At 40.0% G+C, this 12,234-nt stretch overlaps 1 long non-coding RNA gene across 2 annotated transcripts in view; it reads left to right on the forward strand.

The window, feature by feature from the left end:
• The first annotated feature begins 645 nt into the window (after positions 1 to 645).
• LOC148132909 (uncharacterized) overlaps positions 646 to 12,234 on the forward strand; it is a 62,438-nt gene continuing 50,849 nt past the window's right edge. For both annotated transcript variants that reach the window (XR_015746966.1, XR_015746967.1), the window contains exon 1: positions 646 to 703. This is a non-coding gene — a long non-coding RNA (uncharacterized LOC148132909). The remainder of the gene's footprint in view (positions 704 to 12,234) is intronic.

The raw sequence follows: 12,234 nt of genomic DNA on the forward strand, positions 1-12,234 counted from the left end.
AGATTTTCAGTCATCCAAGTCATGGTTGTCTAAAAGGTGCTTTTTTCAAGAGGCAACTAGACTTTCTTTGTTTTTCCTTGAAGACATTTCTCTTCTCTGTCCACATTCTGGACCACTGGTTTGAAAGAGGGGTCAAATAATCCATCTTCTTTAAAACTGAACAGATCTCTTTCAACAGAGAGGATAGGAATATGATGACATCACCTACCTCCTATCTCCTGTTTTCAACACAGTCCTTTCAGCAATGCCAAAAAGGTTCCACACCCATTTGCAATATTCAGATGACCCTGAGGGCACAGATAAGCCTCCAAATGGCCTCCATGACTCTCACAGAGAGCGCTAATGATCAGATGACTGAAAGGAGTATAAATCCTTCCATTCCCCACCATTCAATCAGAACCGAAGAAGCTTCTTGGAGAAGCAAAGCATCCTCAAGGAAAAACAAAGAAAGTCCAGTTGCCTCTTGAAAAAAACACCCTAGAAGTTGTGTTTTAATATTATTGTTGTTATTGTTGATCACATGAAATTGGAAGGAGGGGATTTCTCTTCCTCTCTCAGCAGCTTTTCTAGCTCTCAAGGAAGGTATCCTAATTCTGGGCAATCAAGCAGCTGTTCCCTCTACTTATCAACGCATCACACTTTGAGCCATGTCTGCCAGAGAGAGCCCCTGAGGCTGAGACGCTGAAGCACATTTTATTGAATAGTATGTGGAAACTATAATGAACCGAAAGAGCTGTCATAAAGAAATCTTTGGAAGTTGGAAGAGAATATTGGGTAAAAAGAGCATAAAGAGGATCAGATGGGGAATCAGTTGTGTGCTTCATGAGCTAGCCAGAAGTTGCAGGTATAGGTTAAAAGGCTTGTACAGATTACCCTCCTTGTCTGTAAGGCTGATGCAGAGAGAAATTGACTGATCTGAGCCAAGAAGTAGTTGCTGAAAAGATAGCAGGCACAATAGTTCTAAATCCTATACAGGTTTACTCTCTCTCTCTCTCTCTCCTTTGTTTTATTTTATTTCCTCTTTATTGCATCCAAGTCTCTTGAGCCCCTTTGAGCTAAAGTTGTAATTCAAGCAGAGCTGACATACTGACATACTGCGTAGGTCAGGAGGCAAGAGAAAAAGGATGACATTTTTTTCAATTTGCCTTCTATCGCTTGAGGAAACGTAGAGACAGACAATAAGTCTGCAGGCTGAAAGGACAGGCGCAGGGTGTGTGGCGTATTTCCTTTAAGAAAGGATACCATGTCATACTTTGCGTGGAAGTTCAGCCTGCCATTGATTTCTGCTCGGCTTCTGGCAGTATACTTATCCCATTGTGTACACAAGCAACTCGATGGAGAATCTTGATTGAAACAGATCCTGAAATATTTCACGTTGTTCATTGTTAAGTACCAAGACTAAATGGTAAGGTCTGGATGAACTGTGAAGGCTTCTGAGAAGCCAATGGAAATATTTTTAGAAGTATCCATTAATGATTGTAGTAGCATTATTATTAGTATTTTTTTTAAAAAAAACCACACTGTATTAGGGCAATATTTTCATTAGACATCTTTCAAGTTTCCAAGTCCTAGATAAGCCATTTTATTTTCTAGAATTCTTCATTAAGTAACAAAGCAAAAAAGAAGGCACAGGATTCTATGGAGATTGCATTCGGATAGTTTATGATAGAGACTGATAAACATTTTGAGGCTTTAGGAGGTGTTTTAATTATTTATATTTCTACCTTAGACTTCCTTTTATGCCTGAAACTACAAGTGTTCCCATACTGAAAATAAAACAGTGCATTTTTGTACATTTTGTTATGTTGGCAGGTTTTATAGTGGTGGGATTCAAATTTTTTTACTACCGGTTCTGTGGGTGTGGCTTGGTGAGCGTGGCAGGGGAAGGATACTGTAAAATCTCCAGTCAGAGGTGGTATTTGCTGCTTCTCTGAACTACTCAAAAATTCTGCTATCGGTTCTCCAGAGCAGGTCAGAACCTGCTGAATACCATCTCTGAGATTTTATTGGCAAAGCATGAGGGACTCAAAATTTTCTCTGATACTTGACAACATATAGGATACTAAAGATAAAACTTCAAATCTCCAAAAATATTCTTCCTCTCATTGTATTTGTATCCAATAATGCTTTCAGTTTCTCAAGAATTGGAGATAGACCCCTATATATCTTTTTAAAATGTGAAGAAGCTTTGCTTCTGAATTTTAATCAAAATTCTTATTTGGAGTTAAATGTTGCAGAACACAAATCTGCCCTATTTCTAAATCTTTCTTTTTAAATCTGTTCCTTTCAAAAATCACATTTTAAAAAGCTTTAATTCCATAAGCCAAAATTTGAGTTTGAAGATCATCTGGTTCCGCTGTACCAAAGTACATAAAATATTATTTTTTTTAAAAAAACATATAAGTTCTCAATCTCCTGATCTGAAACAGGAGTACCCTAAGTAGGAATAGGGAAGCTTAAGATTTTTCCTCAGAATTCTTTTTTTTTTTTTTTAAAGAATAATCCTTTCCCTTCCTTGCTGTCACAGGTCTGTCTGTGTGTTTGTATTCATAGTTTGATGTCTCTGAATTCTGCAAGGACATCTCTTGGGATTCTGTTTTTAGAAAAAAAAAAAGTACTTAACATGCCTCAGGTCTTTAGTGTGCTTTTGTATTGAAACAATTTCACATTATGTAATTTTCCGCCTAACTCCAGGGTCACTCCTGTCTCAGTCAGTTCAACAGAAAGTGCCATGATTGAGCATCATCAAGCCGGTGTGTAATATTTAAAAGGGGAACATATTTCATGTTTTAATTAGTAAATACTAGTAACAATAAACTTTGGCCCATTTTTAAGGGACTTATGAGCACATTCTATAAATGTGTTTAATTTAACTGGAAAAAGGCTATTTCATTGATTACACCGGTAAACTTAATTCTACTTCTCTGACAAGTGAACTGGTGTGATAGTTATGTTTTATCCAATCTATACTGGATAACCAATATTACATCTTATATATCTCTTATCATTAATAATGGAATTTGCCAAAATGTTCTTGGCTTGAGCTTGTTTATTCATATTTCTGTATTTCTGTATTTCTGTATTTCTGTATTTATTTATTTGCTTGTTTGTTTATTTGTTTATTTATTTATTTATCAAATTTAGCAGCTGACTACTTCTCTCACATAAAGATTATGGGAAGTATACAAATAAAACATAAAATCATAAAAACTGGATATAAAATGTAAAGAAGAGACAAGGATAGTTAAAATTTAACATTGAAAGTTAATTAAAAGGCAGGGGGACAGCCTTCAGGATGTTAGCCAGACCCATAACTACGTGCTTCTTTGTGAGGCCTAAACAAGATGGCAGAGCCAGGTTTGAAAGGCCAGGAGAAGAGGAGGCTTGCCTCACCTTGGGGGGTTGGGGGTATGTTAGAGCCGGCCATCTTCTTGGAGTCTGTCAGTCAGAATTCTTTAACTGATGGGGTCCCAACATACCTTTCCTGTCTGACCAGGTGAGATGGCTGATATAATGGATGAAGATGGTTCCATAGGTAATCTGGCTCTATGCTATTGCAGTGAAGATAGCAGCAGAGGTGAGTGTCCTTGATTAATGTTTTCAGAAAAAGGAGGTTTTTTGATTAATATTTCTCATTCTTGAAGGGACAAAGAAAACTATGAACAGCCTGATAAGAGAACTGGTTCAAACCTGTCAAGGATACTGACTTGAACTTTAGTTACTTGAAAGCTCATTATACCTCATTGGAATGTAAAAATTACACTGATTGAATATGTGAATGAGCATTAAAAAGACCATACTAAGAATATCATGGGATGCTATGGAATGTTACATGATACATACTGGAGTTACTGAGCATAAGTGCTGCACTAGAGATGCATCAAATGATATTAACCAATGAAGGAACTCATTCTAAACCCAATATGTTTGAACTATATATAAGGTGATTCCCATCTTTGCTTATGCATAAATAAGGAGATTTTAATCTACCTTTCTGGCTTGAATTCTGTTTGGGCAAGGCACATCTGGCTAATGGATATGCCGATGTTTACACTTAACAGAAAGCCTTTAAAGGTCATAACTGATACCTTGAATTGGACCCAGAAGCAAACTGGCATGTAACTCAAACAGCAAAGGTGTTACATGTGCCATTCTTTGGACGCCCAAGATTGTTCGCATTCTGTACTAGCTGAAGGTATGTTTCAAGGACAGTACTCATTGCTCATTGCAATAGTTCAAGCAGGAGATGTCCAGGGCATGAATGACTGAACGGGGAGCCTCCCAAACCAAGGGTCATAACCAGAGGTGGTATTCAGCAGGTTCTGACTAGTTCTGGAGAACTAGTAGCAAAAATGTTGAGTAGTTCAGAGAACCAGCAAATACCACCTCTGACTGGAGATTTTACAGTGTCCTTCCTCTGCCACGCCCACCAAGCCACACCCACAGAACTGGTAGTGAAAAGTTTTGAATCACACCACTGGTCATAACGAGTATATAACATGAAGTTAAGTAAAGACCCTCCTAGCCATTATTGCCAGTTGCTCTTCAAGTAGGAGCTGGGAGTCTACGAAGACCCTCAGATTATGCAGTGGGTAGTGCATATATCTTGTGTAGTGCAACCTCATCCAAGACCAAAGAAGATAAACTCCTTGATGCAGCCCCTCCCCATCCACACCCATTTCATCTTACCAGTGTTTCATTGAAATCTCTTCTTCCAAATCTAGGTCTCCACATCCTCCAGGCACCATGTTAGAATGTCCATAGCATCACTCATTTCACCTACAACAAAGATATAGTACCTTGAGCTATTGTTACCTTACTGATGATACCTTATACCATTATATAAAAATAGCTGAATTTAATATAAGCAAAGCGGCAGTATTAAGGATAGAACATATAATGAAAATTAATTAGCATTTGTAGATAAGTTGTGATATTATAAAGGAAATAATAGGTAATGAAATCTGCATTTTTTTAAAAAAATTGCTTGGGTACAAATGGACCTGTTGCTCTAGCCCTACCCTTTATTATTCCAAATGCAGATTGCAAATCCTCATATATCCCCAAAAATGAATGATTCTGTTATTTTGACCTGTACAATTTCAATTATTACAATCAAAATAATTTATTTTTCTTCTTCCCACTTCCTTAATGCATAATGACATTGCATGTTCTTGTTAAGAACTTGAGCAAAAAAACCAAACCGTGCTAGCTTTTTGTTTAAAAAAACAGCAACTCTAATCTACTACAGGGAGAAAAAACAAGGCAATTTACACCGGAACATGGTATTGAAAGATTTATGATTCTGTGCTAAAAGACTGTTTATAAAATACTAAAAGAAAATGTCAGAATTAATATTTCAGAGAATAACTATATGAATCCAGATTTGCAGATTTCCATCAGTACGTAACCTAATTCTAAACCAAATATTTTTAAAAATGTTACTACAGCTGATGTACAATTAATCTCTCTTTCTCTCTCTATTTTTTAATGTGGATATCTATATTAATCAACATTTCCAGGAGCCTATGGGAATTTTGAAAACAAAAATCCCTTGATATTTGTATTCTTGGTGCATCCATACCAGTACCCATCTTTTAAAATATGCATATAGGGTTGGTTGTCTTTAGTTAGTACTTTCAAGGACTGGATTTTAGGTGTAATGTTTATTTTCATAAGGATTTACTTACACTGCAATATCAGCTAGCAATAAAATATTATAAATACCTGCAACAGCAGGTATTTTTTATGACAGTGAATGATCAAAAATAGAATTTAAAGTTAGCATTACTATTTTATCTTGCTGAGTTCAAAGGGAGGTCACGCTGTACCACTATGTTTAAGCAAATATTTCAAGGGTGAAAGAAGGTGCAACATCTTTCATGTTCCTGTCCATTGTTAATTTGTGCACTAGAAGCAGCAAAGTATTTGCTCCTGAGAAAGACCATATAGGTATTTGTGTAATTCACTGCTTAGTTAATTAGCTACATTTCATACAAGCAAAATGTGTATGATCTTAGATGTATATCCTACAATGTTTTTGCACCTTTCTTCCTTAGCAGATCCATTAGTTTATAAATAAGCTTAGTTTTTTCAGGGAATACATTTCTAGACATGGGTTGCAGCTTGAAGAAACCTCCTTAAGATGAGTCAAAGTCCTGTAGGCCTTTTCTGTGGTAGTCTACAGCCTTCCTGCTTAAAAAAAGAAAGAAAGAAGGGAAGGACATCCCAAGCACAATTTCAACTGTTCAAGATCTAGACCAGACTTCTTCCAACATATAAAGGGCCTTATTTGATCACATTAACACAGCCAGAATTTGCATTTTTCTTAACAGGATTTGAAAATTTAAGGTATTTAGGTATTTAGGTATCTGCAAGGTGCGTTCTTAATTATTTAATTTCATTTATAATTTTTGTCTGCTTTCTATAATAATCCTAGCCATCTCCCAACAAAACTAATGAAACAGTTAATAAAACAATCACACCATAAAGCACTAGCAGCAATGCAGTTCCCACCATAGTACCATAACTTCCATCACCTCTACATACTGGCTTTTTCCCAACTCTCATGCCCTTAGGGGAAAACAGATCTTCACCATCTTCCAGAAGGCTAAAAGGGTAGGGGATTCCTTAATCTTAAGCGCTAGGCTGTTCCAAAGGTCTGGAGCAGCTTCAGAGAGGCCATATCTCCTAGGTCCCATAGATGACAATGTTGAAAGGATTTTGCCCAATAAGGCACCCAAACTACTGAATATGAAAAAAGAGACTAAAAATATTGGTCCTTCTGCATGTGGGATCTTTGGAAAGCTCTTTGGCAGTCTTTGGAAAGCAATACTGGCAAACTTTGTGCCTCTCTTTGGGTACCAAGAAGTAGTGTATTTTCAGTGTGTCCCTGCCCCACTGCTTTTATTTATTTATTTATTTGATTTGCCAATTGTTTACAAGATAATAAGTATAAGTGTATACATAGTTGTGAATACATGAAATGGGTACATATAAGAAAAATAAAAGAATAAGAGAAACAATAGGACAGGGACGGTAGGCACGATGGTGCGCTTATGCACGCCCCCTACAGACCTCTTAGGAAAGGGGTGAGGTCAATAGTAGACAGTCTAAGGTTAAAGTTTTTGGGGTTTGGGGAAGAGACTATAGAGTCGGGTAGAGTATTCCAGACATTGACCACTCTATTGCTGAAGTCGTATGAATAATATCCAAGAGAGAGAGAGACATACAAACAGCTGGATGAAGACCCTGTTGATATTCCACCAGATAAGTAGAAATTTACTCCATAGTTTAAGGCCAATATAGTTCACCTTTTTCATTGCCCATTGAAAGCTGCAAGATGGAACAATTTAACAACAGCCTGTCACTCAGCTGCCTTTTTAAGGGGGAGGAAAAAATGGAAATAATGGAGTTCAGCATCAGTATTTAATTTTTAAAAAGATTTTCTTTAATAATATGAAAGCCTATTTCAAGGGCCATATCAGCTTTCTAGTTATTCCCACCGACAGGTTTTCTGTGCTGAATAATTCATCATATTTTTAGCCTGAGTTGAGCATAACCTAAAATTGCAAAACTTACCAAACTCAATTTAAAGTTTTTTACCTTAAGCCCCGCATTTCATAAATAACACATTTTTCTTCTAATAAAGCATGTTTCGGTGGATGGCAAATTGACTAGATGCCATGCCTTGATCCTGTTTATTTTTCACATTGAAGGCAGGAAAAAGAGATATAGTCTTTTTGCCCAAAACTTTCAAACCCTGAAAAAAAAAATACAGCTCCTTAGAAAGGCTAGCACAATGTATTGAAGCTATATTATTCTTTAAAGTGATAAATGCAATTATGCCCCTCCTCCATAAAATTATAGCAGGTTTTTCAGTAGTAGATGTTGATTGGAAGACTTCATTATAAAGAGGAGTTTGCATCCAGTTTACTTTATGGCCCCCAAAAGTTAACTGTCTGTAGTCAAGATCAGCTCTATCATTAGACATTCAGAAAGGTTTACGATATTGTTTGCTACGAACTTTAGAAAATGATGTAACAAAAGAATCCAATTTATTAAAATATGAACTAGCTCAGAAAATTCAACTTTTATGTGGAATTACAATGTGACTTTTCTGGAACATTTGCCTAGTACTTATCAAACCAGCTTTAGTTATTTAACTGAACTAGGGTTAATTTCCAGGTTTCCGGGTTTAATTCCCAAACATAGGTAGCTACTCATTGTGAGGAAGTTGGTGTTTTCCAAAAGTTAAACTTACCTATATTAAGGGGAGTAATGGTGTTCTTCACAATACAATTGAGCTTTATTTTGATTCAAGGTTAGAGATGAGTCTAAATGTTAATAAAGACAGTTAGCTTGCCTCTTGGGTTGTTCCCTCATAAACAAACAATATACTTATGTCTCATCAAAAAAGATATCTAAAGAAGCCACAGGTTTGCATTAATTCTTCTAAGAGAAAATGCTTGTAAACAGTAACAGAGTTGGAAGGGACCCTGGGAGGTCTTCTAGTCGGGGGTTGCCAACCTTTTGGACCTCAGAGAACACCAAACTCATAATTTTAAATCCCGGGCACCACTAATATGAATTTTGACTGACAGTGGCTTGCTGACATTGGTGGTAGAGAGAGAGAAAGATCTGATCTAACCCCCCCCTCTCTTTCTCTCACACACACACACAGAGGCAGGGGTGAGATTCAAATTTCTTAACAACTGGTTCTGTGGGCGTGACCTAATTTGTGGGTGTGGCTTGGTGGTCATGTGACTGGCGGGGCATGGCTTGTATGTAAATATAAATATTCGTGTAAATATTGGATTTTTTATTAAAAAAGAGCAACCTTTACCCAAAATCAGGCAAAGCAGACAGGCAGACTGAGTTGCTCATAGAATCACAGATCAACTTACAGATCTATGATTCTGCAATTGGCTACTCGAGTCTGTCACATAAAATTTGCTTGCAAGCAAACTCATAAAATTAAATCACAACACACTATGTATGTAAATATTGATTTTTTTATAAAAAGGGGAGCAACTTTTACCCAAAATCAGGCAAAGCAGGCAGGCAGATTGAGTTGCTCATAGAATTACAGATTCACTTAGAGATCTATGATTCTGCAATTGGCTACCTGCACTGAATAGAAGTTTCAGTCCTAAGAAAGGTTCGGATCTGCAGACCCGAAGATCTAAAGATTAGCTAGAAAGCAAAAAAATTGCAATGATTTCCTGCTTTTTAGCTAATCTAAATCTTTCGGCACAGCTGAACAGCTGATGTTCGCCAAAAGGAAAAAAAAGGAAAAATAACAACTTAGCAGGCAAGTTTGCCAGGTAAGGAGTGAGTGGGCAGGAAGGGTTCTCGTGGGCTATGAGGGTGGCACAGCCTTGTGTTCCTGTGCCTGGATTAATTGCTTTGGGGGATACTCTGGGGGTGACATTTCTCTGTGGACCACCAAAATTTTCTCACGGCCCACCACTTGTCGACCACTGTTCTAGTCCAACCCCCTGCTAGTCAGGAAACCCTACACCACTTCAGACAAATGGTTACCGAACATCTTTTTTAAAACTTCCAGTGTTAGAGCATTCACAACTTCTGGAGGCAAGTTGTTCTACTGATTAATTGTTCTAACTGTCAGGAAATTTCTCCTTAGTTCTAAGTTGCTTCTCTCCTTGATTACTTTCCACCAGAGGTGGTATTCAGCAGGTTCTGACCAGTTCTAGAGAACTGGTAGTGGAAATTTTGAGTAGTTCGGAGAACTGGTAGCAGAAATTTTGAGTAGTTCGGAATACCACCTCTGACTGGTCCCGCCCCCATATATTCTCTGCCTCCCTAGTCACAGCTGATTGGCTGGGTCTTCTTTTGTTGCCCTGCACAGGAGAACGGAGCTGGAAAGCAGGTTAGTGGGGTGGGAATAGAGATTTTACAGTATCCTTCCCCTGCCATGGCCACCAAGCCACGCCCACCAAGCCACACCATGCCCACCAAGCCACACCCACAGAACTGGTAGTAAATTTTTTTGAATCCCACCACTGGTTTCCACCCATTGCTTCTTGTCCTGCCCTTAGGTGCTTTGGAAAATAGTTTGACTGCCTCTTCCTTATGGCAGCCCCTGAGATATTGGAACTGTTAAGTTTGGAGAATAATGGAGACCAGACATCTGACCAGTGACTTCAACTCTTTAATAACAGTAGATAGAACAGAACAGAGCAAGGCTATGGGCAGCAGTAACCCTTTTATAGGGTTGGCTGCTACCCTATTAACCAATAATAAGTGCATCAAGTTCAACTAATAACCAATAAGAAGTGTCCTAAAAATGGCCAATCAGGGGTTTGTTATGGACCAATCCTTGTTCGTTGTTTAAGGACCAATCAAGTGTGCAGGCTTTCAAAACCTGCTTTGCATTTGGGCTTAGTTACTTTTATTGATTCACAACACCCCTCCCCCTTGGGTTCCGTTTGAGGGGAGCTGTAACAAAATCTTCAAGATAGACAGGCCGTTTGGTCTGTCTGGATGATTTCCGTGGCTCCACCGGGTTTGTCCTAAAGTCCGGTTCCGGTGGAGCATTTGGATGATCTCTATTAAGTTCCGTTTCGCTGCACAGTGATTCCGTGCTGCTTTCGTTGTGGTTGTCTCCGTCAATCAGTGTTTCTTCGGGGTTTCGCAGTTCGGTTTCCCCCGTGTTCAAGTCCCATGGAAAAGTCAACTCTCTCCCTGCTTCAATTCCCGGTACTTCGCTGGGCCGTAGGGTTTCCGTTGGCCTGCTATCTGTCATATCGAAGTCAATTTCCTCGATATTTCCTCCCCCCTCAGTTGGTGAACCCGGGGAGCCATGGGCGCTGGGTGGTAATCTCGAACGGAGTTGGTCTATGTGGCGTTTCCACACCCTCCCATCGTCTGTTAGCAGGCGGTAAGATCTAGGCCCTGTGAGGTGGGTGACGGTTGCGGGTATCCATAAAGGGTCGCCGGAGAAGTTTTTGGCAAAGATTAAATCACCTACCTTAAATTCCCGGCATTTGCTGCTGGAGCCGAAAGGCTTTTTGGGTGCGTATGCGGGGTGGAGCCGGTCGAGGTGCGATCGTAGTTTCCGCCCCATAAGAAGTTCGGCGGGTGTTTTGTTGGTAGCGCTGTGGGGCGTGATGTGCTGCAACAATAAAATTTGATTGATTTTCTCATCGATGTTTCCGAATTCCATTTTGTGGAGGGTCTTTTTTACAAACTGTAGGGTGCGCGGGTGAGGTTAGCGCATGGCGGATGCCCCGGTCAGCAAGATATTGTTCAAATGGTAATGCTGTGAACTGTGGGCCGTTATCCGAGACGAGAACGTCCGGAAAACCATGTGTGGCAAATAACCTGTTTAATTTGTTGATAACTGAGTCCGTTGTAGTTGTGTTCATTCGATGGATCTCGAGCCAATTTGAATAGGCGTCGACTGTAATAAGGAAAGTGTTCTGTACAAGTCAATTAACATACTCGAAGCCCCGCGTCGCGATTGGTTAAGGCGCGCGACGACGGATTGGTCGGCGAGCCGCACTGATTGGTCCGCTGCGAATCCCCGCGATTGGTGGAAACTAATCGCGGGAGATTCAAGCGGTGTCATTGGTCCGACCGCCGCGCTCGAGAATAAAAAGCCGCATTTTTTCCCTTCAAGCTTAAGCTGTATTCAGGAGCCAATAAAGAGCTGAAACCAAGTCACTGTCTCCGAGCTTCCTTTCTCGACGGACACTACACTGGCGCGAAGGTGGGATCCAAAGAATAACCACCGAGCACGTGTCCCGAGGAAGACAAAGGACCGACGAGATGGCCAGCATGACCCCACCCGCACCCTTCAACCCGCTACCGAGGACTGGGAATCGTACACGGATAGATTCCTGATGTTCCTCAAAGTAGCAATTTGAAGGATGCGAACGGGCAGAAGAAAAGGGCCGTCTTCCTCACACACTGCGGGCCCGCAGTGTTTAAGATGGCCAAAGCCCTCGCGCGAAGCCAGAGGACGTGAAGGCGATGGACTGGGCCGATCTCGAGCCACTCCTTGGAACCACTACGCCCCGCTGTGCCCATTCTCATCCGGCGGGATGAGTTCTATCGGCGAAACCAGCGGCAAGACGAGAGCATTAGCGACTTTATAGCCGCCTTGCAGACCTAGGGGGATGTGCGAGTTCAGGGACCTGGACGATGTCCTCCGAGACCGCGTGGTCCTAGGCCTCAGGGATCAGGCACTAAAAAGTCGACTGATGGCGA

Source organism: Notechis scutatus, chromosome 1, assembly GCF_049901735.1.
Source record: "Notechis scutatus isolate UNSWTSFEM ecotype Mainland chromosome 1, rNotScu1.2, whole genome shotgun sequence".
Classification (NCBI taxonomy): domain Eukaryota; kingdom Metazoa; phylum Chordata; class Lepidosauria; order Squamata; family Elapidae; genus Notechis; species Notechis scutatus.